The 25,171-nt window shown below is 40.8% G+C and overlaps 1 protein-coding gene across 3 annotated transcripts in view; it reads right to left on the reverse strand.

Moving 5' to 3' along the window:
• Nucleotides 1–10,770, reverse strand: part of ripor3 (RIPOR family member 3) — a 186,640-nt gene extending 175,870 nt beyond the window's left edge. For all 3 annotated transcript variants that reach the window (XM_039735353.1, XM_039735350.1, XM_039735348.1), the window contains exon 1: nt 10,083–10,770. The gene's annotated coding sequence lies outside the window, so the exon portion shown is untranslated. The remainder of the gene's footprint in view (nt 1–10,082) is intronic.
• Nucleotides 10,771–25,171: the final 14,401 nt, after the last annotated feature.

The raw sequence follows: 25,171 nt of genomic DNA on the forward strand, positions 1-25,171 counted from the left end.
GGGAGTATGGGGTACCGGACCCCTGATAAGAGCTGTTCGGTCTCTGTACAACCGTGTCAGAGCTTGGTCCGCATTGCCGCAGTAAGTCGAGCCCGCTTCCAGTGAGAGTTGGACTCCGCCAGGGCTGCCCTTTGTCACCATTCTGTTCATAACTTTTATGGACAGAATTTCTAGGCGCAGCCAGGGTGTTGAAGGGGTCCGGTTTGGTGGACTCAGGATTGGGTCACTGCTTTTGCAGATGATGTTGTCCTGTTTGCTTCATCAGGCCGTGATCTTCAGCTCTCTGGATCGGTTCGCAGCTGAGTGTGAAGCGGCTGGGATGAGAATCAGCACCTCCAAATCCGAGACATGGTCCTCAGCGGAAAAGGGTGGAGTGCCCTCTCAGGGTTGGGGAGAGATCCTGCCCCAAGTGGAGGAGTTCAAGTATCTCGGGTCTTGTTCACGAGTGAGGGAAGAATGGATCGTGAGATCGACAGGCGGATCAGTGCGGCGTCCGCAGTGATGCAGGCTCTGCATCGGTCTGTCGTGGTGAAAAGGAGCTGAGCCGTAAGGCAAAGCTCTCAATTTACCAGTCGATCTACGTCCTACCCTCACCTATGGTCATGAGCTATGGGTAGTGACCGAAAGAACGAGATCGCGAATACAAGCGGCTGAAATGAGTTTCCTCCGCAGGGTGTCTGGGCTTTCCCTTAAAGATAGGGTGAGAAGCTCAGTCATCCGGGAGGGACTCAGAGTAGAGCCGATGCTCCTCCGTATCGAGAGGAGTCAGATGAGGTGGCTCGGCATCTGATCAGGATGCCTCCTGGACGCCTCCCTGGTGAGGTGTTCGGCACGCCCAACCGGAGGAGGCCCGGGGAAGACCCAGGACACGCTGGAGGGACTATGTCTCCCGGCTGGCCTGGGAACATTGGGATTCTCCGGAAGAGCTGGAAGAAGTGGCTGGGGAGAAGGAAGTCTGGGCCTCTCTGCTTAAGCTGCTGCCCCCGCGACCCGACCTCGGATAAGCGGAAGAGGATGGATGGATGTGTAATACTTTACATTTACTGACATTAAATTTCATCTGCCACAAATCTGCCCAAGCCTGTTTGCTATCCAAGTCCTTCTGTAATGATATAACAGATTCCAAATTATCTGCTAATCCACCTATCTTGGTATCATCTGCAAACTTAACCAGCTTGTTACTTATAATCCTATCTAAATCATTTATATATATTAACAATAGCAGAGCCCCAACACTGACCCCTTCTGGTCACCACTCATAACATCGGCCAGTTCTGATGAGGCTCCTCGCACCATCACCCTCTGTTTCCTGTGTCTGAGCCAATTCTGCACCAATCTAAAAACATCACCCTGAACTTCCACTTCTTTTAATTTGATGCCCAACCTTTCATGTGGCACTTTATCAAATGCTCTCTGAAAATCCAGATAAATAATATCATAAGCTCCACTTTGATTGTATGCTTTTATTGCAACCTCATAGAATTCCAACATGTTAGTAAAACACGACCTCCCTCTTCTGACCCCATGCTGACTGTTCAGAATAACTCCTGTCCTTGCTAGGTGTTGCTCAATCTTATCCTTAATAATTCCTTCCATTAATTTTCCTGTGATGCATGTTAAGCTTACTGGCCTATAGTTGCTTGGATCTGCCCTGTCACCCTTTTTATATAATGGGAAGATATTTGCCATTTTCCAGTCCTTCAGAATCTCTCCAGTGCGCAGTGACTTCCTAAAAATATGTGTCAAGGGTTTATATCTGTACTCACTAGCCTCCTTAAGAACACAAGGATAAATAATATCTGGTCCTGGTGATTTGTTTGATTTCATCTTATTTAATCTGAGCAGCACTTCTCCCTCTACAATTTCCAAATCCCTCAGTACCTCCTTAGTAGTTGCATTTACCTCTGTCAGGTTATCCACTTGCTCACTTGTAAACACCTCAGAAAAATGTAAGTTTAGGGCATCCTCTATTTCACTGTCTGTATCTTTTAATTCCCCTTTACTATTCCTGATGAACTTGACCTCCTCCTTGACTGTTCTTTTACTACTAAAATACTGAAAGAATCTCTTAGGGTCTTCTTTCGCCTTATCGGCTATATTCCTCTCCAACTGTCTTTTAGCCTCTCTGATATCCTTCTTAATGGTTGCCCTCATGTTCTCATACACTCTACAATTTACTTTACAGTCATTAGTCTTACTTATATGCCTTATAAAGCAGTTTTTTCCTTTGCAACTTCTTTTTTAAATCTTTATTAATCCACCGTGGAGTTTTTTTTGTAGTTTCCTATTAATTCCAAATTTATGTATTTATCTGCCCTGAATTGCATATAAAACATTTTTAAACCTGTTCCACTGCTCCTCGACTGTCTCCACATTTAAAAGCTTATCCCAGTCTATTCTACTTAGACTTTGTCGCATCTGCTCAAAATTAGCCCTACCAAAGTTCAACTTAACAATTTTTGCCTTTGCATCTGTACTCTTACAAAATACTGAGAATATGAGAGACTAAGAGGAAGTGGGATATGTGACGTATTACTGCACTCAGCTGGAAGCACTGCAATCTTCGGCGCCTATCAGAGGAGCTGCCCATTCAAAGATATAAATGGTGAATATCCAGAGCAAGAAAGAAAGTTTCAAGGTCGTCTGAGGAAGGAAGAGATAAAGATCTGAAGCAATAATAAAAGTTATAAGCTCATCTGGGGATAGATGAGGCAAAGATCCAGAACAAGGATATAGGTATTGTGGAAGGGATTCAGACCTGGCCTGACTCCATATAATGAGAAATGTTCAATTTCATGTATACAAGTGGTACTGTCTGTTGTATCTCATAGTAAGTTATGGTGAGTTCAGGTACTATGACATTTGGGTACTGCACAGAACTGCCTTAAACCTCTTATTTCAGACATTATTTTAATGCTGGATGAGTTTCATCAAACTGAGTGGAAAAAGCAGGAGGGGGACTGGAGATTTCTGCAAATGCGCAGTAGTGGAAAAGGGAGCTCAGTACAATTAAAACAAAAAATGTGATTCCGACATTGAAATGCTTACTGCCCAAGAAAATAACTTACATCATCCTGGCTTACTCAGTAACAGAAATGATTCACTCTGTACTAACATCTTAATGATGAATTATTCTGAATGCTGTTGACAAGGTCAGGTCAGATTGGGAAGCAAGCACTGGTACACGCACATTCAGACAAGGAATCAGTTTTTAATCAGTATGCTACATTTGTGGACACTACCAGCTGGACCTGTTCTACAGAATTCAAATGTTAATGCCTTTTAATGTAAACCTGACCTTGTTTTACTGCCACCTACAACCCCCATATTGACAATAGCAGCTCTCTATTTTCCAAGGGACAAGTTCTTATGTGTGTTTGGGGGGGTGTTGCTTGATTTTTTAAATATATATATATACTAGCAAAATACCCGCGCTTCGCAGCAGAGAAGTAGTGTGTTAAAGGAGTAATGAAAAAGAAAAGGAAACATTTTGAAAATAACGTAACATGATTGTCAATGTAATTGTTTTGTCATTGATATGAGTGTTGTTGTCATATATATATATATATATATATATACACACACATACATACATATATATACATATCTACATATACACACATACATATACATGCACACATACATACATACACACAGATATATACACACAAATACATATATATATACATACACACACATATAAACATATATATATACATATCCATACATATATACATATACACATATACACATTGTCATGGATGCCAGGGGCCATGACCCGGCCGGGACGACATGAAGGACCGGATGTGGATCTCCACCCACCCTGGATCACGTGGGGGTTGCCTTCCGGGTTGCATTGGGGGCCACGGGTACAGGGCATGGAAGCTCCACCCTGCAGGGGCCCGTGGTCACCGCCAGGAAGTGCCCCAATGCCCAAGGAAGATTTATGACGGCGCCCCGAGAGCAGCCGGGAGGACAGCCGGCACTTCCGCCACGCTGGGGCGTGGCTAGAGGAAGAATGCCGGGAACACCTGGTGCTCATCCGGGAACCATATAAAAGGGGCCGTCTCCATTCATTCGAGGCTGGAGTTGGGAGGTGGAAGGACGAAGCACAGAGGAGCTGTGGAGGCGGCCCGAAGACAAGGCATTGTGAGGCCAGGACTGTGTTTGGGGTGTTTGTGCACGTGACTAGGTCTGAGTGACCTTTGAACTGGGGGTCTTTGTGACCAGTAATTGTAATATTGTGTAAATAAACGTGTGATGGTGTTTTAACAACATGTCCGCCTGTCTGTGTCCGGGCCGGGTTCACAACATATATATATATATATACACGCAAACATATATACATATATATATATACATAAATACACATACATCCACATATATATACATATATACATATATATATACTGTACATATCTACATACACACACACATATATATATATATATATATATATACACACACATACACACACACATACACTCTTTGGGGTGCGAGCAACTATTGCTGGGGGTGCCAGAATCCATCAAGGAAGAAAAATATTATTTGTACAAAATCTTAATTTATTTATCCATTTATAAATAATTAAATGGGCAGGCTATTTCGTATCAGTGCAATACGCTGCTTGTTAAAACGGATGACTCCCGCTCTTACGTGCAAGTCTGCGTGGATATTATGAACTATCGTATCTGTTCAAGTTCTATTTAAATTTTAAATAGAAGGAATTTTTATTTAGTCGACAGAAATATCTTTAGTAGGAATGTGAGTTAAATGTAGGCATCATTGCATACATTTTTCTTCACCATAGAAATGTAAAGAGTAAATTCGCCTTACATTCCAACCAAAGATATTTGTGTCGACTAAATAGAACTTGAAAAGATATATTTTTTCGAATGTGATCACGCAATTCAGATCGAGTTGACGCGCACTACATCGAGCTCGCGTGCTATTGTGGTTTTGCCTGCGTGCCTCAATAAGTCACCCTCCCCTCGCTCTTACTTTTTTACCGTTCATCTAATGAATACACTGAGTATGGCTTTACCAAAACAATCATTGATGGCGAATAAAGTATCCATTATTCATAAAGCTTCAATTGGTGATCTGTCTTTCTGCGTTAACCACATATTTTTTCATACGTCTCAAACCAAGGGGATGCGAGGGTAAAATGAATTGGGAAGCGCTGATATACAGTATATGTATGTGTGTGTATATATATATATTGAAATAGTTTTACTGTGAAATAATGCAAAGAGTACGTGACACGTGTTTCACCCTAATTTTGGGGTCATCAGGGGTACATACTGCATACAGTGCACCCCCTCTCGGGAATCGAACCTCGAACATCGGTGCTAGAGGCGAAGGTTTGTCTATTTGAGAATATGTAGATCTGGGTATATATATATATATATACATTTGCAGCAGAGAAGTAGTGTGTTAAAGAAGTTATGAAAAAGGGAACATTTTAAAAATAACGTAACATGATTGTCAATATACAGTAATTGTTTTGTGAGTGTTATGAGTGTTGCTGTCATCAAGGATTTGATTATCATTATTTCTTTCAATCAGGTTCGTATTTGTACGATGTGTTGTGTTCAAGTTACATTCCGTGTTTGTCAATCGTTGTAAAGATAACAGGTTTCATTCATCGATTCGTTTCTTACTGCATCAATAAACAGCTTGTCTTCCTCTTTATCTGAGATGTGACACACTCCATGCACAGGTTTTTTTTCACACTGTCTTCGTTTAGCAGGACATTGACTTTTTCCACCATGTGCTTTGTTTCCGCAGTAGCTGCACTTATGAATATGCTTGTATGTGTGACACGCTTCTTATTTTTTTGCTGCCTTCTCAATTGTGTAATTCGGTTTTTGTTCAGCACTCTTTGGAACTGTTGCCTTTTATCTGTGCACTGCGTCATTTCACGTGAGCCACTCGGTGTACATGCATCAAAGGTTCCCAGCTGTGCTGGTGCCATCTCGTGCGATGTCCACGGCTGTATTTAATGTTAGCTAAGACCCGGCACTTAAAAGTTTCTCTCGCAGTTTCGCTGAGTTTGTGCCAAACACCACCCTGACCATCTCATCTTCCTCTGCATAAGCACAGTCCTTCACCCGTGAATATTTAGCGGGAGTGTTTCTATTGGATTGCCGCTGACGGACGGCCTTATATGGGCAGGCACTAAATTATGTGGGAGGCGTAACTCCGCCTCCCACGGGCATCGAGCAGAAGTCTATTATAGTATATGGACGAAAAAATACCTTCCAGTTATGACCATTACGCATAGAATTTCGAAATGAAACCTGCCCAACTTTTGTAAGTAAGCCGTAAGGAATGAGCCTGCCAAATTTCAGCCTTCTACCTACATGGGAAGTTGGAGAATTAGTGATGAGTGAGTGAGTGAGTGAGTGAGTGAGTGAGTGAGTGAATGAGTGAGTGAGTCAGTGAGTCAGTGAGGGCTTTGCCTTTTATTAGTATAGCTATATATATACACTCAGGAGAAGGACTCCACCTCCGAGGAAACAGAAAACTTGCTTAGTCACTAATAACACAAGTATGGAGAGCATGTCAGCAAAATGAATCCTGCTAGGAGAGAGATGCCCAGAGTAGTTCCTTTCAATTATGTGACATCTCTATATGTTTTTTTTTTCTGACAATTTCAATAGTTTCCAGGACCCCGGGCTTTTCACAGCACAGACTTTCACAGCTAGTCTTATATATAAATGTTTATGTGTGGAAATGTGTGTGTCTGTCTATCATGAGCATGATCTAGCATGAAGCTCAAAGGGCCGGCAAGGTGGCCCTAAGTTAACGAGTCGGAAGAAGAACAAAGTACGTGGCTACAGCATGAAGCTGAAAGAAAGTGAGACCGCCAAGAATAGACAAACAAGACAGAAACTCGCTTAGCTGCTGGTAGACAAAAGGGGTGAGCACATCAGCAAAATGAAACCTCCAACTCTGCATTTCAATTTTTTTTTTGACAATGTCAATCGTTTCTAGGAGCCCAGGTTTATTACAGCATGGGCTTACACAGCTAGTCTATATATATAATATATATAATACAGGGTGAAACAGATAAACAGGAACTTTCGAAAAGCGTAGTGGCAGCCATGTACAGGTGGCAGCACTGCGGAACACGGACCTTGAGCTCTAAACAATCTCACCATTTAGTAGTTTAGTAATCAATTGCAAGGCAATCAATGGCAGCTGTGCGAGAATTGTTCGGTAACCGTGTCATCTCAAGATTCGGTGACATTCCCTGGCCCTGAAGATCACCGGATTTGTCCGTTTGTGATTTTTTCTTGTGGGGCTACCTTAGGAGTTGGGTCTACACGACTCGGCCAAGGACACTGAATGAACTTAAACAAAGAATTCAAGACGAAATTCGTGGTATCCCAGCTGAGATGTTGCAGCGATCAATGGGGAACCTCAACAGCTGATTGGAAGAATGCATACGTACAGGAGGACGCCATCTACAGGACGTAATGTTCAGACATTGATAATTCGGATTGCTGTCTCTTAAAAGGCAAGTTGTAGTGGTTTGATTGCTGTCAATAAATTTTTTTTGTTGGATTTCTTCTGTTTTTATTGGGTTTTTCTAAAGTTCCCGTTTTTCTGTGTCACTCTGTATTATATATATTAGAGCTTCTGTAAAATTTGAATTTCCCTTTTGGAGACAATTTAATCTAATCTAAATATCAAAATAGATTATTTCTGTTAGGAAAAGGAATACTATGATCGACTGGGCACTTGTCGCTGGTAATGTATCTTTGTACAGCTACGTTGCTTTCATCTAATAAGTCCATTATCCAATCCGCTATATCCTAACTACAGGGTCACGAGGGTCTGCTGGAGCCAATCTCAGCCAACACAGGTCAAAATATGAAATCCCTTCATGAGGTTTAGCATTGCAGTGGTTTTGATATCACTCCAAAATTACATGGATTTACTGTTACCCATTCTTTTCTCATTGCTGCCACTCGCAATGTTCAAATGTTTATAATGACATAAGTGGCCGCCAGCATGGTTAAGCTGACACAGTGCAACAGACTTGCGCAGTCTAACTAAGCACACTGGACATGTGCACACTACTACAGCCACAACCGCAATCCAGTTAAGGGTTTACATGACCGAGTTGCGCGTGGAGAAATCGTCGTGTCTTAAATTGGTTTCTCAGAGACCAACAATCTCTGGTTTCTGTAACTGAAGTAAGTGTATAAAGTACAGGACAGTTTTGGTTTCTATGAAAAATCGGGTTATTAAAGCGCATGTACTGTAAATGTACCAACTGTTCCTTCCCAAGCTCCTTTGGTTGATGTCAGCACCATTCCAGGGTTGGATGATTCATCATTAGGTATGTGGGTTAGGAAATGAATGGAAATAAGTAATCAGCAAAAAAAAAAAAAATAAAACACAGTTTGCTTAAAATATTCTTTAAGAATTAAGAGGGTCAGATTTTCAAGAGTCTTGAGTCATTGTAAATAAATAAATAAATAATATAGGGACCAGAATTCATGGAAGATTCCATGGTAAAGATAGCAATGTGCAAAGTGATTAGAGCTGGAAAGTGTCAAAAGGGTGCTCACAAACTGCTGCTGCCAGTCTGCCTGTTTAGTCTGACATTTGTGGCATCAATGTATTCATTTTTCAAGTCTAATTTCCCATTGCAGGGGATCTGGAGCACCTCCTATAGCAGCAGCTGGCTGAATATGACACAAGCCTATCACTGGCCGCACTCATTCGCACGGGGCCAGTTTACACTCACTAACGCACCCAAGTCGCACGCCGGTGACACATGGGAAGACGCTGGAGGACTTAGACATACAAATGACGTGGAGATCCCATACAGACAGAGAACTGACTAAGAATGGCATTAATAATTTGTAAAATGGTATTTGCATCTTACCTAAGACCTCATCACTAACCAATGTGCCACCATGCACCGCAGAGTTACAATGAATTTACTGTATACATGAAGGTGAATATAAATTACATAAACTGTACAAAATGGTGACATATTAAACAAGGAAATGAGATAAAACTATTACCTACTAATTAAAATCTTAAATACCAAAGCAGCGAAAAAAAATGCACTTCCTTAAGTAATAAGCAATTAAATCCATATGTTGACAATCTCAAGCGATATATTAATGTATTACTTTTGGAGTGTCTGCCTCTGATTTATGTGCGTCTGCAAAACAACTTCTTATGACAGAATTATTCTCTCATGAGGACTGACAGCTACTGTATTTGTTTTCCATACAATTGCATTCCCTTCCTAAACGATAAACATTCACCCAGTCAAAATGTCCATCCATCCATCCAAATACCCAATTCCTAACTTTCCAGCCAAAGCGTTAGATTATCTACCTGCCCATCAGCTCAAATGGCCATCCATCCATTCATCCATCCACGTCTCCAGCCACCTGTCTGAGCAAATACCCAGTGCACAGTCGGCCCACTTGCCCAGTCATTTAAATTCCAACCACTTTCTGCCAGCCTTGAAAAGACTGTCTGCATCTACTCATCCTGCCTGAAAAGACTCCCATCTACCCTTCAGCTCAAATGTCCATCCTTCCATGTGTTTAACTGTCCAATTTTTCAAACACCAAACTTCCAGAACAGAACCCTCTTCCAGTCAGCCCTCATTTCCATCCATCCGATGCCTACCTTTAAGTCAGTCTGTGCAACTCTCTAGCCTCCAGCTTGAAACGATAATGTCCACCCACCAAACCTAAATGTCCATTCGCCGGTGTATCTAATTGCCAATTTTCAACGGCCATGACTAGAAATATCCAGGCACCTACTAGCTCAGCTACCCATCCACTGCCTACAAAGAAGCCTGCCCACCCACTTTCGGCTTTGCCACAATGAACAATTTCTCACTGACCCACTTGCCTACCTGTCTGTGTATTTCACTTCATGATTCACAATCAGACATGTCATTTTCTTTGACCTCAAGCAAGGTCTGATTAAGTGAACGTGCGTCCTTCTTAATGAACAAATTCGGTCCCCCATGTCCTCCAGCACAGTAACAGAGATGATCCATTAACCCCAATGAGCATGCAGGTCGGCGTACTCACCTGTGTCTGAGGTGTCCTGCCACCCTGTTTGCTGTGCTGTCTTCCTCTGCGCTCTACTGTGGTGGTGCCTCAGTCACTCCACACCCCTCGTCGATCCAAGCGTGTGACAGCCACACAGGACAGCAATGTGCACCCTGCTGATAGGCACATATCTCACCGCTGCAGTTCTGTGATGAAAACAAAAAAAAAAAAATAGCAAAAACAAAAAAAAAAGGATGGACAGTTCCAAGAAAAGGCAGAAGAAGCAGGGCACGACAGCTGGCTGGCTGAGGAGGCTGTGGAGGCTCGCTGCGTTCCTGTAGCGCCGGTCCAAGCCTGCCTTTCTGCACAAAGCCACCCCTCTTCCTGGCTCCAATACTGGGAAAGTTCAGCTCTTTAATTAGGACTCCACACAGGGTCTGAAGGGCGGCCCTGAACTACGCGCTCCGCAACGCAGTTTGTCTTGCTAAAATGTTTACTTGTGGCCTTGCTGAAACAAGAGAAGAAAAAAAAATTCCTTCTGTGTAATCATAAACAGATTTTTTTCTTTTTTTTTTAAATATCCCCTCCGCTCAACAACAGAGGGGCTGTGAATCCCTGCGACGTGTGAGAGTGGATCTGTCGTGAGCCTTGTGCCTGACTCCACTATTAGTTTACAGCCCAGAATAGACGGGACCCTGACGCAGCTCAAGGCTTCAGATATTCGCGCCTCGGCTGTCCCATCTGAACATCTGTGAGCCCTGTGAATGAGCCTCTCTGAAGCATGGTAGGGGGAAGGTGGGGGGGAAGGGTGGTGGGCCGGCTTGAGTGTCCTGAAAAGTGTTGCACTCTACTGAGGGTATCGGGTAAGCCTGCAGAGCCCTGACCTTCACGAATCAGTGACATCAAAGAGGCCGCTATCAATATGGAGAGGGCACCCCCTTGGTGGTGTACCCCAATGTTCTTTCATATCCAGGAGAAGCCAAAATGGACCTGCATCTGGGGCAGAAGGGATCTGAAGCTAACCGTGCAGCATTAGGTGCAAGCCATTAACCAAGAGTGGACAGGGCAGCAGGACACATTAACTCACTGGAGTCATTTAGAGTTCAAGCTGCTGAGCTAATGTCCCCTCAAGGATCATCACAACAATGTAATTACAAAAGCAGAACAGTCTACGGATTTGAATGATCGCACTTTGGTATCTTGATGCTGTCAAACCAGTTTGTTCTTCCATTTTCAAACCCACTTAATGTAGGCTGGACTGGTAACGTTGGGTGCTAGGAAGGAACCAGTCTATTGTGTGGCACACTCATATCTTAATTACGCACTTTACACACTCATATGGGGGTCATCTTTGAGCCTCCAGTTATTGTTGGGATGTGCGAGGAAAAGTAGAATATCCTGAACTCCACACGGACACTTTGTACTGTAGCTTGCCTTAGGATAGTGTTCTTTGAGTAAAGAGTAATCTACTGTCTATAAATACAATTAGAATACACTCTGTATTAAGGAATATTTTCCTAGAAATTAGCAGTGCAGATGGCCTAGGTGAACATTTGCTTCCCAGTTCCCCATAATGCTTTGTGAGGTCAATATGAATTACCATACTGTGGCAATCCTGTGCAGAACTTTCACACATACATACTATGAGATCATTGCTGGTCTGCTTCATACATATGAGATGTTCCGACCCGATTAGTACTCCAAAGGATTTCTGCCTTGCATGTGTTTAAAAAAAAGAAAAACCTTAACAGTATTTTCATATGAGGAGAACGGAAGCCGAGAGAGGACGTGCAATATCGTTATTTTTTTAAATTGTTTCCTCGAGAAAACAGACTAATTTTATTGAGAACTTGAGAAAACAAACTTTGTTTTCTCAAGATAACGGAATAATTTTATTTAGATCTCTATAAAACAAAACATCTTGTTTTCTCAAAATTATGAAATAATTGTATTTAACGTTTAATGTTTTGCTTATTGAAGCCACGTCCTGTTTGAAATGGCAGAAGAGCAGAATTGTATTGATCAGCACATCACATTTTTGTTCAATCAAGGGCTGACGCAGGCTGAAATATGTTTAGAAAACAATAACGTTAGTGTCCGTCATTTAAGAAGACGGTTAGCAAGGCTTCAGCTGTATAGATGTCACAGTCTAAGCAAGCCGGATACCAAGAGTGAAGGTTTGAGAAAACGAACTTTGTTTTCTCAAGATAACAGGATAATTTTATTGAGATCTCTATAAAACAAAAGATCTTGTTTTCCCAAAATTATGAAATAATTGTATTTAACGTTTAATGTTTTGCTTATTGAAGCCACGTCCTGTTTGAAATGGCAGAAGAGCAGAATTGTATTGATCAGCACATCACATTTTTGTTCAATCAAGGGCTGACGCAGGCTGAAATATGTTTAGAAAACAATAACGTTAGTGTCCGTCATTTAAGAAGGCGGTTAGCAAGGCTTCAGCTGTATAGATGTCACAGTCTAAGCAAGTCGGATGCCACAAGTGAAGATTAAGTTTTGTTTTCTCGAGATCATGATAAAATTATTCCGTTATCTCAAGAAGACAGATTTTCGTTTTCTTGACATCTTGATAAAATTAGTCTGTTATCTCGAAGAGACAATAAAAAAAAATAACGATAATGCATGTCCTCTCTCGGCTTCCGTAGATGAGTAGATGATCTGTGCATAATGAGAAAGAATATTATGAGTACTGCCACTGGATACATAACACTGATCCCTGTGCCCTCACAGCAGGAACGTCACATGGCTAATTATACATGCATAATGCCACAAACCCAAACCCTAAAGCCCAAACCATGTGTAAAAAGCATAGAAGACCTTGTGAAATAATAATAATAATAATATTAGCGGAAGAAATACTATTTACAAGGTGTTCCTTCCTTCTTGATGGAAGAAAAAAGTACAAAGCATCTGCACATAGATATTGGAAGCTAACAAGACGTTCCAGGTGCATCTGGAGCTGCGACTTTGTAGCACTGCAATGTGTGCCCCAAGATTGGCATACTGTGAGTGCAATGATCTTCTGTTTAATTTATTTACTTCTTGCTAGTTTGTGGCTATTTGTTTCATTTTGCTTGTGGTATTTCTTCCACCTGCATTTTTTGTTGTTTGAGGCTCAGTGATTAGTGGTGCTTGCTCACAGGACAGATCACATGTTTGGCCACAAAAACCAGTCCAGCATAGTTGGCAGACACTTCCCTAGCCGTCAGGGATGCTTAAGACCATTGCACCATTATAATCCAATTAAATCAGTTCTGCTCCTCCTTCCCCATTGACTTCACTGCATTTCGTTAAGAGTTCTACAAAGTTCTAATTTCTGTGATTTCACCAACTTGCAGCAAAGTCAATTCCGCACGGTTCGTTCATCACTAATCACGAGCTGCAGGAATGGTTTGGCTTTAATGTTCAAATGTTTTTTTCTCTCCGTCTTCTTTTGATATGTAAACTGCTGCACAAATGTGTGCCACATTACCTGGCATTGCAATGTGTTCATGGCCATTAAATGAAAAACATGGGAGTAGGATAAAAAAGAATAACATTCCAAAATAAAGAATACAGATTTCTAATGTGTTCCTGATAGTTTCCACTTTCAATGAAGGGAAGACCTTTTTTCCAGAAAATCAAAGTTCTCTGTGTTTTGACTTCAGCTCTGTCCAGACTATTCTTCCCATGTTTTCCCTTAAGAACTTCAGGCTCGCTCGTGTTCTTTTAACTTTGCTCATAAGACTTTTCGGAAATGTCAAAACGATTGCCATATGCAGTATTTGAGTGTATCACCTATGTGTAACTGTTAGTTTATGAAACAAGTCCTAACTTACATTTTCCATCATTATTTTACATTAACAGTTGGCTCAATGGATGATGATTGTTTCTTGGTTCTAGTGTACTTCTAATTTAGGGTAATTTATGAGTGAGTTTGAGTTTGGTTTGGAACTGTCATGACGTTTGTTCCCAGTGAGTCCAATGTATCTTTTAAAGTTGTTATAAATTGCCAGGAAGTGACAGGTTTTCAGAAAGAGAAATCAAGAATATAGTCATTTGTCAGTGAAGGGTCTAAGCACAGTCATCAGCCGATTTACGGCCAACCAACTTAAGGTGATTTGTACTTATGGCCAAGGACCATAGGAAAATAAAAGGTTAATAATGTTCTAGAAATTGCCAAAACCAACCACAGTAATATTCTGTTATTATAATTATTTTACATAGGGTCTGATATGTTTTCTGACTCTTGGAGGACTCTTAACGTTTGTTTTGATCAGTGCTGCTCCACATAGCTCTGGCACCACTTTTCCTTATACTTGTATTTCTCAACCTTTTCCCATGACCCAGTTTTGCCATTTTAAGTTCATTGATGACCCTGTATCAGCACTTGTAAACCTCACTTTTTGTGGCACTTTTTGTAGGCCTCAACTCCTTTTTGACATGTTCATGACTCCAAATCTCAACTTTATTTTAAATTTTGCACCTTTGTAGGCACATCACAGAAGGCAAAAGATGTAAGGGGACACAGTGACCCTGGAGCCTGCTGGGAACTGAAGTTCCTGTCAGGTAGAACATTAGAACAAACATTAGAACAATCTAGACAAGAACAAGCCATTCAGCCCAACAAAGCTTGCCAGTCGTATATAACTTTTTTCTTCCAAAAACACATCAAGTCGACTTTTAAGAGTCCCTAATGTCTAACTGTTTACCACACTACTTGGTCTCTCATTCCAAGTGTCTATCGTTCTTTGTGTAAAGAAAAACTTCCTAATGTCTGTGTGAAATTTACCCTTAACAAGTTTCCAACTGTGTCCCTGTGTTCTTGATGAGCTCATTTTAAAATACAAGTCTCGATCCACTGGACTAATTCCCTTCATAATTATAAACTCTTCAATCATGTCACCTCTTAATCTTCTTTATCTTAAACTGTAAAGGCTCAGTTCTTTTAATCTTTCCTCATAATTCAACCCCTGTAGACCTGGAATCAGCCTAGTCGCTCTTCTCTGGACCTTCTCTTGTGCTGCTATGTCCTTTTTGTAGCCTGGAGACCAAAACTGCACACAGAACTCAAGATGAGTATAACCTCCTTGAACATCGTGCTATATAACCTGACATTCTGTTTGCCTTCTTAATGGCTTCTGAACACTGTCGGGAAGTCGTAGCTTAGAGTCCATTATGATGCCTAAATCCTTCTCATAAAGTGTACTCTCGATTTTACGACCGCCCATTGTGTATTCAAGCCTCACATTTTTACTTCCTATGTGTAATACTTTACATTTACTGACATTAAATTTCATCTGCCACAAATCTGCCCAAGCCTGTATGCTATCCAAGTCATGTAATGATATAACGGATTCCAAATTATCTGCTAATCCACCTATCTTGGTATCATCTGCAAACTTAACCAGCTTGTTATTTATATTCCTATCTAAATCATTTATATATATTAAAAATAGCAGCGGCCCTAACACTGACCCCTGTGGAACACCACTCTTAACATCAGCCAGTTCTGATGAGGCTCCTCGCACCATCACTCTCTATGGTAACACTGCTACAGGATAACAATACTAACACATCCAAAAAGTGCATAAAATAAATGAATTGTTAAAAGTAATGGAGTATAACTTTTCCCTTAAGAAATTTTGGAATAATTTTCTTGGAATTCAAATCCTTGCCTTTTTAACAAGGAATTTCCACAAAATTTACATCCATAGATTGACTGTATACGTACATTGATGTAGATGTACATAAAACCTTCTTAACTTCTTATACAAAATTTCCCCTTAGGATTAATAAAGTAAGTATCCATCCATCCTCCATCCATCCATCCATCCATCCATCCATCCATCCATCATAACCGCGTTACTTTGTGGTGTTTTACACTATATGAGATAAATGCATGCAGAAAAAAGTGACAGTGAGATACAGGCATGGTAGTGAAACTACCTCTCATCTGGAGATATTCAGAAAGAAACCACAATTAGAGTAGAAGCTGGAAACTTCATGACGATAAACATTGTCAATGAGAGCAGAAAGAGTAGTGCCATTCTGTCCTCAGATACCTGCGCGAGTCGACACATAGCCCAAGGTAAGCTTGGGAAGGATCTCTGTGGGGAAGATTAACATGATTTGCACTTGTTAATGCACTCCTTTGGTCTTCACTATCATTTTCAATCAATTTTTATGATTTATTTTTATTCATTTAGCCATTTTAATTGTGTTGTATTTTGCTCTTGTTATGATTTTCTATGAGTTTGAATCTAGGTAGTCTGGCAGAAACCAGACAAATAATATATACACCTGGAGATAACCATGAATGAAATTTTCTTAAAACTGGGTGGGAACAATTAGACAGCTCACTGAGGGTCACATTTCTAAATCAATCTAACACCTCAAGAAGGCGACGCTCAATGTAGGTGCAGGGATTTGAGAGAGGTGCTCTCATTAACCTGGTCCAACTGAAAACAAGCTTCTGTTTACGATGAACTGTCCATAGTCGAAAAGACATCCTATTAGTCTAACCCTAGCACATTGCATGTTTTAAAAATAAACATAACTGGATGCAAGGGAAAAGCTTTTCAACATCAGAGTATACATTGGCATTCGACTGCATCAATAAATGGTTGACATGAATGATACATTGTCGCAGGTGCCAATTGTGCTCTCTGTTGTACGACGACAGTGTAGGATTTGATGTGAGTTTGAAAGAAATGACAGCTATGCTTGTGAAAAAATGAACTGCACGGATTTGCATTTGATGCGTCACACCCCATCAAAAGGACTGCAGTTAAGAGAGCTGATAATGAGGAGCCACAGGAGATGCAGATTTCAGTGCTCAAAACACCCAAATCAACAAATCTGCCTAAAGACACCAGTGGATGCACAGATGAGGTTGTGCAACATCCACCTTCTGACTGCACGCCTAAATGACAAAATTTAATATTCATGTCTAATTGAAAATGTAAACATGCCATGACAAAATAGCCGCATCGTTTTAACAAGTTGCACATCTATAGTCCACAATGCTTAATCTAAACTCTTTACCGTTCTTATGTCATATAGTGACGCACTGAGCTCATAAATGGATAACAGCAATTTTAGCTTTTAATTTTCTCTCAGTGTCAAATTCTTTTGTTCCACTTCTTTTGGCTGTGGTTTAAAATGCACAGACTGGAGGAATTGAGGGCGAGTGTTTTAGGGAGAAGCCCTGTGGGTGTGGCCTATGCAGCGCAGGATTTTTCCGCTATTCTCTACACACTTTTTAACGAGTTCCCCCAGTCATTTATTCTCATTTGAAATTCTCTTCTGGCCCCGCAAGGCTAGCATCTAGGTTGCTTTAAGGTTGCTATGTAGTAAAGTCCAGGGCTGCATGCCACATGGCATCACAAATAATTACTTGTAAAACCTAACCAAACCTCAATATTTTGGTTCCAAATTTAGAAACTACTCTACGTTCTTTGGTTCCAAATTTGTTTTTGCTGATTGTGTTTAAGCTTCTCAGTAACAACATTAGGCTACAGTACATTTCACTCCAATTTTGTTCTTCTGATTTTGTTTCCCTACCCTTGTATCTCCTCGACACAATAAAGATGATTGTCTACTCTAGTTGTTCCTGAAATAAACATATTCTTATGATTTGCTGCTCCCTGCACCTTTGACAAATATTTGTTTCTAAGATGGTAACTCACCTTTGCAAGTAGCAGGTCTGAATTTTCTTTTCTAGAAATCAATTTTCATTTCATATTTCATTGCCTCATCAAGGTCTTAGGCAGTGATTCCTATACTGACTTTGTAAGAGGCAGTGATGTTAGAACCAGGAGAAAGACATAATCAAAGCAAACCAAGGTCAAAGCCAGAAAAGAAACTGATCAGGTCATCAAAAATGGAACTGCTAACCAGATTCATAAACCAAATGAAAGAAACTAAATTTGAAATACCAGGCACGAAGAATTCAAAGCATGCAATGAGAAGTTGGATACGGAATCAATCTCCATGCCAACCTAAATATGGTTGCATCGAAGGCGTCATGCAAATCATTCTTCCCAGGGAATTTTGGGAAAGATTGCAAATGAAATGCCTGATGCATAGCTTCTGAAATAGTGGTACCCATAGCAAGTTATAGATGGCGTTGCAATGAAATGATAATAGTTCTAAGCTTTTGATATTGTGCTTAAATGGAAAACTGATTAAATATTTGGATTTTATATCTCAAACAAATAACAATAAGATGTATACCTAATTTAAATAGATCAAGGGTAACCATAAAACAATTTATAAAATAACTTATAATCACAGCAATAACTATGGAAACATGGAGGTGTTGAGGAGAGATGGCAGTTGAGTTTTTAACCAGATTGTTTAATGGAATCTTGGAAAGTGAGAGGATGCCTGAGGAGTGGAGAAGAAGTGTACTGGTGCCGATATTTAAGAATAAGGGGAATGTGCAGGACTGCAGTAACTACAGGGGAATAAAATTGATGAGCCACAGCATGAAGTTACGGGAAAGAGTAGTGGAAGCCAGGTTAAGGAGTGAGGTGATGATTAGTGAGCTGCAGTAGGGTTTCATGCCAAGAAAGAGCGCCACAGATGCAATGTTTGGTCTAAGGATGTTGATGGAGAAGTTTAGAGAAGGCCAGAAGGAGTTGCATTGCGTCTTTGTGGACCTGGAGAAAGCATTTGACAGTGTGCCTCGAGAGGAGCTGTGGTATTGTATGAGGAAGTCAGGAGTTGGAGAGAAGTACGTAAGAGTTGTACAGGATATGTACGAGGGAAGTGTGACAGTGGTGAGGTCTGCAGTAGGAGTGACGGATGAATTCAAGTTGGAAGTGGGATTATATCAGGGATTGGCTCTGAGCCCTTTCTTATTTGCAATGGTGATGGACAGGTTGACAGACGAGATTAGACAGGAGTCCCCGTGGACTATGATGTTTGCTGACGACATTGTGATCTGTAGTGATAGTAGGGAGCAGGTTGAGAAGACCCTGGAGAGGTGGAGATATAATCTAGAGAGGAGAGGAATGAAGGTCAGTAGGAACAAGACAGAATACATGTGTGTAAATGAGAGGGAGGTCAGTGGAATGGTGAGGATGCAGGGAGTAGAGTTGGCGAAGGTGGATGAGTTTAAATACTTGGGATCAACAGTACAGAGTAATGGGGACTGTGGAAGAGTGGTGAAAAACAGAGTGCAGACAGGGTGGAATGGGTGGAGAAGAGTGTCAGGAGTAATTTGTGACAGATGGGTATCAGCAAGAGTGAAAGGGAAGGTCTACAGGACGGTAGTGAGACCATCTATGTTATATGGGTTGGAGACGGTGGCACTGACCAGAAAGCAGGAGACAGAGCTGGAGGTGGCAGAGTTAAAGATGCTAAGATTTGCACTGGGTGTGACAAGGATGGATAGGATTAGAAATGAGGACATTAGAGGGTCAGCTCAAGTTGGATAGTTGGGATACAAAGTCGGAGAGGCGAGATTGCGTTGGTTTGGACATGTGCTGAGGAGAGATGTTTGGTATATTGGGAAAAGGATGCTAAGGATAGAGCTGACAGGGAAGAGGAAAAGAGGAAGGCCTAAGCGAAGGTTTATGGATGTGGTGAGAGAGGACATGCAGGTGATGGGTGTAACAGAGCAAGATGCAGAGGACAGAAAGATATGCAAGAAGATGATCCGCTGTGGTGACCCCTAACGGGAGCAGCTGAAAGAAGAAGAAGAAGAAGATAATCACAGCAATTATGAGGAAAAAGAATTCACTGCAGGGGAAAAGAAAACACAAAGAAAACAAACAAATGACCAGTGTTAGGTCAGATGAGAGTCAAATTATTTTTTCATAGGGATTGGTCCATGAGGTGTCTCTGCATTAGTTGATGGATGACAAAGGACACAAATACAGTCATCTTGTCAATCAGCTGAAAAGAACAAAGTGTCAGTGCCCTACAATTTGAAGAGCCATTAACACAGCAATCTAATGATGTGTGGTCCTGTCTGACTAACCCCTAACCCTGCGTCCTTCCAAGCCAGTGGGGAAGTAGAAGTCCGAACAGTTAGCTTTGAGTCAGTCTGTCCCTGGATGAACCACTACTTAATGAGATCACTTCTTGGAAGCAGCTCCAAGCATTGCTTTAATAGATGATTCCGTGATAAAGTATTTTGTCGGTTTTGGATTTTCTGAATGTTTGCATATTGTAACATTTTTCAGATGTCCATCCAAATCCTAATGACAGGCAAATGGGATAGACCTGAATGAACAAATAACATTAAGTTTTGTTTTTGTTCACTTTTTAGTGAATTTATCCTTAATTTTTTTAGGCTGTTATTTTGCTGATCAGACCCAGCAGTAATAAGTGCTAAGCTTGAAACAACCCTGGACCGGACATCACTTTACCAGTGGGTCCAATCACACACATGCAACCAAATTTAGATTAAACTTCGTACAACAAGTGTTGGATGTTGAACCCACATACCTAAATGGTGAAGCAGCAGGGTCAATCATTATTCACTGTTCCGGTCAATTCATTCATTCCAAAAGTGAAGTCATCCAAAATCTAATATTGCTGTAGAAAAAACTAGTTGACCTTTAGAATCTGTAATCGGTGCCATCGACCTTTTTTTTAATATATATTTTAAGAAGAAGGAGGAACACAGGGTGGCATATAAGAGTGAAGGAAAGTGCACACAGGTGGGCTACGTCCTATGTAGGAGAAGCAATGTGTAAGAGATTACTGACTGTAAGGTGGTGGCAGGGGATAGTGAAGCTAAACAGCACTGATTGGTGGTATGCAGGTTGAATTTCCAGGTGGAAAAAAGGAAGAGAGTAGGAATGAAATCAAGGATCAGGTGGTGGAAGCTGAAAGATTTAGACTATTGTGTGAAATTCGGAGAGGAAGTGAGACTGGTTCTGAGTTGTGGTGATGACATAATAGATGGCTGAAACACCATAGCTGAAGTGGTAAGGGAGAGAGTAGGAAGGTACTTGGTGACAAAGAGACTTGGGTATAGAATGAGGAAGTACAGGAAAGCATGAAGAGGAAGAAGTAAGATGAAAAGAATTGAGATAACCAGAGAGTTGACAAAAGAAGAAAGGTACAAAGAGATGTGATGCAAGGTGAAGAGAGATATGGCAAAGGCTAAAAAGGTGTATGTCAAGCTATATGAGAAGCTGGACACAAAAGAAGGAAAAAAGCAATTGTACTGATTGGCCAGACAGAGGGACCAAGCACGGAAGTATGTGCTGCAGGTCAGGGTGATGAAGGATTCAGATGGAAATTTGTTAAAAAGCAGGGAGATTATGTTGAAAAGGTGGAAAGAGTACTTTGAAGAACTTAAGAATACAGAAAATGGGAAGAGAGTGTAGGTTAGATAAGGTGAAGATAGTAAATCACAGAGTAACAGTGATTAGCAAGGCTGAGGTGAGGGAAGCTATGAAGAGGATGAAAAGTGGAAAATCAGTTGGCCTGGGAAATATTTCAGTGAAAGCATGGGGATGTTTAGGTGAGATGTTTCCAACTAGATTGTTTAACAAAATCTTGAAAAGAGAGAAGATGGCTGAGGCATGGTAAAGAAGTATATCCGTTCCAATTTTCAAGAATAATGGAGATGTGTAGAGCTGAGCCACTCCATGAAGATATGATGGGAAAGAGTGATGGATGCTAGCTGAGAGAAGAGATAGCAATCTGTAAGCAGCAATATGGTTTCATGCCATGAAAGAATATTACAGATGCAATATAGAGTAATGCATATACAAAAGCATATGAAAGGGTGCCAAGAGAGGAGTTGTGGTACTGTATGTAGAAGTTGGGAGTAACAGAAAAATATGTGAAAGTGGTACAAGATATATATGAGGACAGTGTGACTGCACTGATGTGTGCGGTAGGAATGACAGCCAAGTTCAAGGATCGTCTCTGAGCCCTTTCCTGTTTGCAATGGTGATGGACAGGTTGACAGATGGGTCAGACAGGAGTCTCCGTGGACTGTGATATTTGCAGATGACATTGTGATCTGTAGTGAGAGTAAAATGCAGGTTGGGATGAACCTGGAGGTACGTACTGAATAGAAGGGGAATAAGAATGAGCAGGAGTAAGACAAGATTACATGTGTGTGAATGAGAGGGAAGGTGGTGGAAGGGTGTGACTGCATGGAGCAGAAGTGGTGAAGGCAGACAAATTTAAATACTTGGGTTCAACAGTCCAAAGCAACGGGGAGTACGGAATGGGGGTGAAGAAGAGTATTGGGTAGAGAAGAGCAACAGGAGTGATTTGTGATAGAGGAGTACCTTCAAGAGTGAAAGAGAGGTCTATAAAATGGTAGTGAGACCAGCTATGTGGAATGGTTTAGAGATGGTGGCATTGACGAAGAGACACGAGGCAGAGCTGGAAATGGCAGAGATGAAGATGCTAAGATTTTAGATCAGATTAACAAAAGGTAGACAGGATTAAGATTGAGTATATTAGAGGGACAACACAGGTACCACAGTATGGTGACCAAGAGAGAGATGCTAGATTGAGATGGTCTGGGCACTTGCAGAGGATATGGGGTGTTGTGATGTGAAATTTTGCATGCAAGTTGATAAATATTGGCTGTAGGGGTTGGACAGAAAATCTATAAATTTGCCTGCTTAACCTCACTCTCTCTCTTACCAAACTGATGAAAGACCATCTCACATACCACACTGAAAAGGACAACACAATGAAGACCACAGCTCGACAGCCATATTGACACAGGCGTGCGGCCTGTTCTGAAGAAAGCTGACCACAAAATGATGCTTTAACTAGAGACATTTTAAGTAACTAACAAGTGTGTGTGTTGCCTGAAACTACATATCACCATTTATCAGGTTGTATGGTTGCCAATATTCAAATGTACTTTGCATATTGTTATTTTTTATTAATATTATCAAAAATACATCATTTAAGTTGTAACTTAACTCCTGCTTGTCTTTTACTATACCTAATTGCCTGAGGTTATAAATGTAAAATGTAAATGACAAAGGCTACATATTAATAATACAAAAAGGGAAAGTAGAGTAATATATTACTCTTATAAAATATGTATGTATACCAAGACAAAACAGGGGTACATCAGGAAAAGAATGCTGAGGATGGAACCACCAGGCAAGAGGAAAAGAGGGAAGGCCAAAGAGGAGGTTTATGGATGTAGTGAGGGAGAACATGAAGGCAATCTGCATGGCAGAAAATGATGTCAAAGGCAGGGATAAACAGAGATGAATGATCTGCTGTGACGAACCCTAAATGGGAGCTGCTGAAAGAAGAAGAGCTGGTGACATCACCTTTAGCTTACTGTAATTCCCAACACGTATGCTACATTGCCATGGGCACATTTTGGCCCACCGCTTCAGTTCAGTAACATTAGGATGGACTTCTCATGTGCTTTAAATGTCTTTGTTTGGTCATTATTGGATTTGCCTGTTTGTTTCTCGTCATTGTCTTGCAGTTTAACTCAAAAACATATGAGCTTCAGCTCATTGACAGATGGTTTGACGCTGCCTAGTGCAGTCTTCTGATCAGGACCAAAGGCCAGTTTAGAATCATTGATTGTCCTAACACACATTTTTGGCATGTGAGAGGAATTTAGATTACCCTTACTGATCCAATATCCTGACTTCTGATGCTTGTAAGGTCACTATCTGTATGAAGATTGTAGGTTCTTTCATGTCTGAATGAGCTTTTCTCTGAGGACTACAGTTTTCCTCCCACGTCTTAACCATTGACTTTGTATCGGCTGCATGTGGGAGAGGGAGTGCCCTGTTTTGGGTTGATTCTGCCTTGTGCCTGATTTTCTCTTATTAGGCACTCGATTCTGTGTCCAGAAATTGGTTTAAAAAAGTTTGAAAATGGGTGGATGGCTGCATTTGCAGTAAAAAAAAATAATATCTCTCTATTATAATAAAAAAATCTTGGGTTGAGATGTGATCTTCTCAGAAAGACACTTTGACGTCCCGCAAGACTAGACCTTAAAACCTTTGGAAGCCACACCAGTGAGACGGTGACTTTTGCATGTCATGCCCTACTTACAAACAATTTATAACAAGATCACGGATGTCTAACCTCTCAGTTGTTGGAATGCTTTTGTCAGACACACTTCAGGTGCTCCCAGTTCTTGAAAATTTTATATGTTCCAAGACTTCATAAAGACGTTCAAATTCGTTGGCATGATACACATGCAGAGCAGTTTAGAGATTATGAAAGTAGTGGAATTCGAAAGGTTCAAAAAAACATTGACGTGATACACATGCAGAGCAAGTTAAAGAATTTGAAAGTAGAAAAAATTCTAGTAAAGTATCAAAAAAAAGAAAGTAAAGATCAAATGAGTACAAACAAACAGAAATATTACTCTGTGAAATAACAGAACAGCAAAAAGAGATTGAATATATGGAAATAGGTGATATGTCAGAAGTATGTAGATATTGTAAGGCTTTAAAGTTTAAGTCGGAGACTTGTAGATCATCTAATTCATGTTGCCATTAGGGAAAAGTAGTGTTGCCTCCCAATGAAGAGGCGTAACCGCGAGAATTAAAAGATATGTTATTTGGTGAAAGTGAAATCCACAAACAATACAGGCAAAATATCCGAGTCTATAATAAACTTTTCGCGATCGCATCATTCAAAGCTGAAAATGTAGATGTACACAATAATGGATCATACGCTATGAGAATCTGTGTTCCCGCAACAATTAAAGCAACAACAAGTTTAATTTTGAGCAAACCACAATTCCGTCAGGTGTATATTTATGATCACGAAGAAGTGATGCAACATAGAATCGAAAGAGTATGTAACAATTCCCATGAAAATAACAATCTCTTTAAATTGTATATCCGGTTAACCAAACCCGGGGGTGGGCAAGCAAAGTAAGTTAAAATAGAAAAGTAAGTGCTGAGACTTATTCATGTGCAAAGCTTTGACAGTACATAGCTATCAAACTGACTTACCATGGGAAAATACACAGATTCCCACTCATGCCCATTTCACGTTCGCTCACAAACAAGCCTGCCGTGAATGTGGGGTCTTTGAGTATACACTTTCCCCAAGTAAGCAAGCAAGCAATTCCAGACAATCCTACAAACATCACCAGTTAGAATACTAGACAAACCTATAAATATCAACGGTTAGAATCCTAG

The sequence above is a fragment of the Polypterus senegalus genome, chromosome 14, assembly GCF_016835505.1.
Source record: "Polypterus senegalus isolate Bchr_013 chromosome 14, ASM1683550v1, whole genome shotgun sequence".
NCBI lineage: Eukaryota > Metazoa > Chordata > Cladistia > Polypteriformes > Polypteridae > Polypterus > Polypterus senegalus.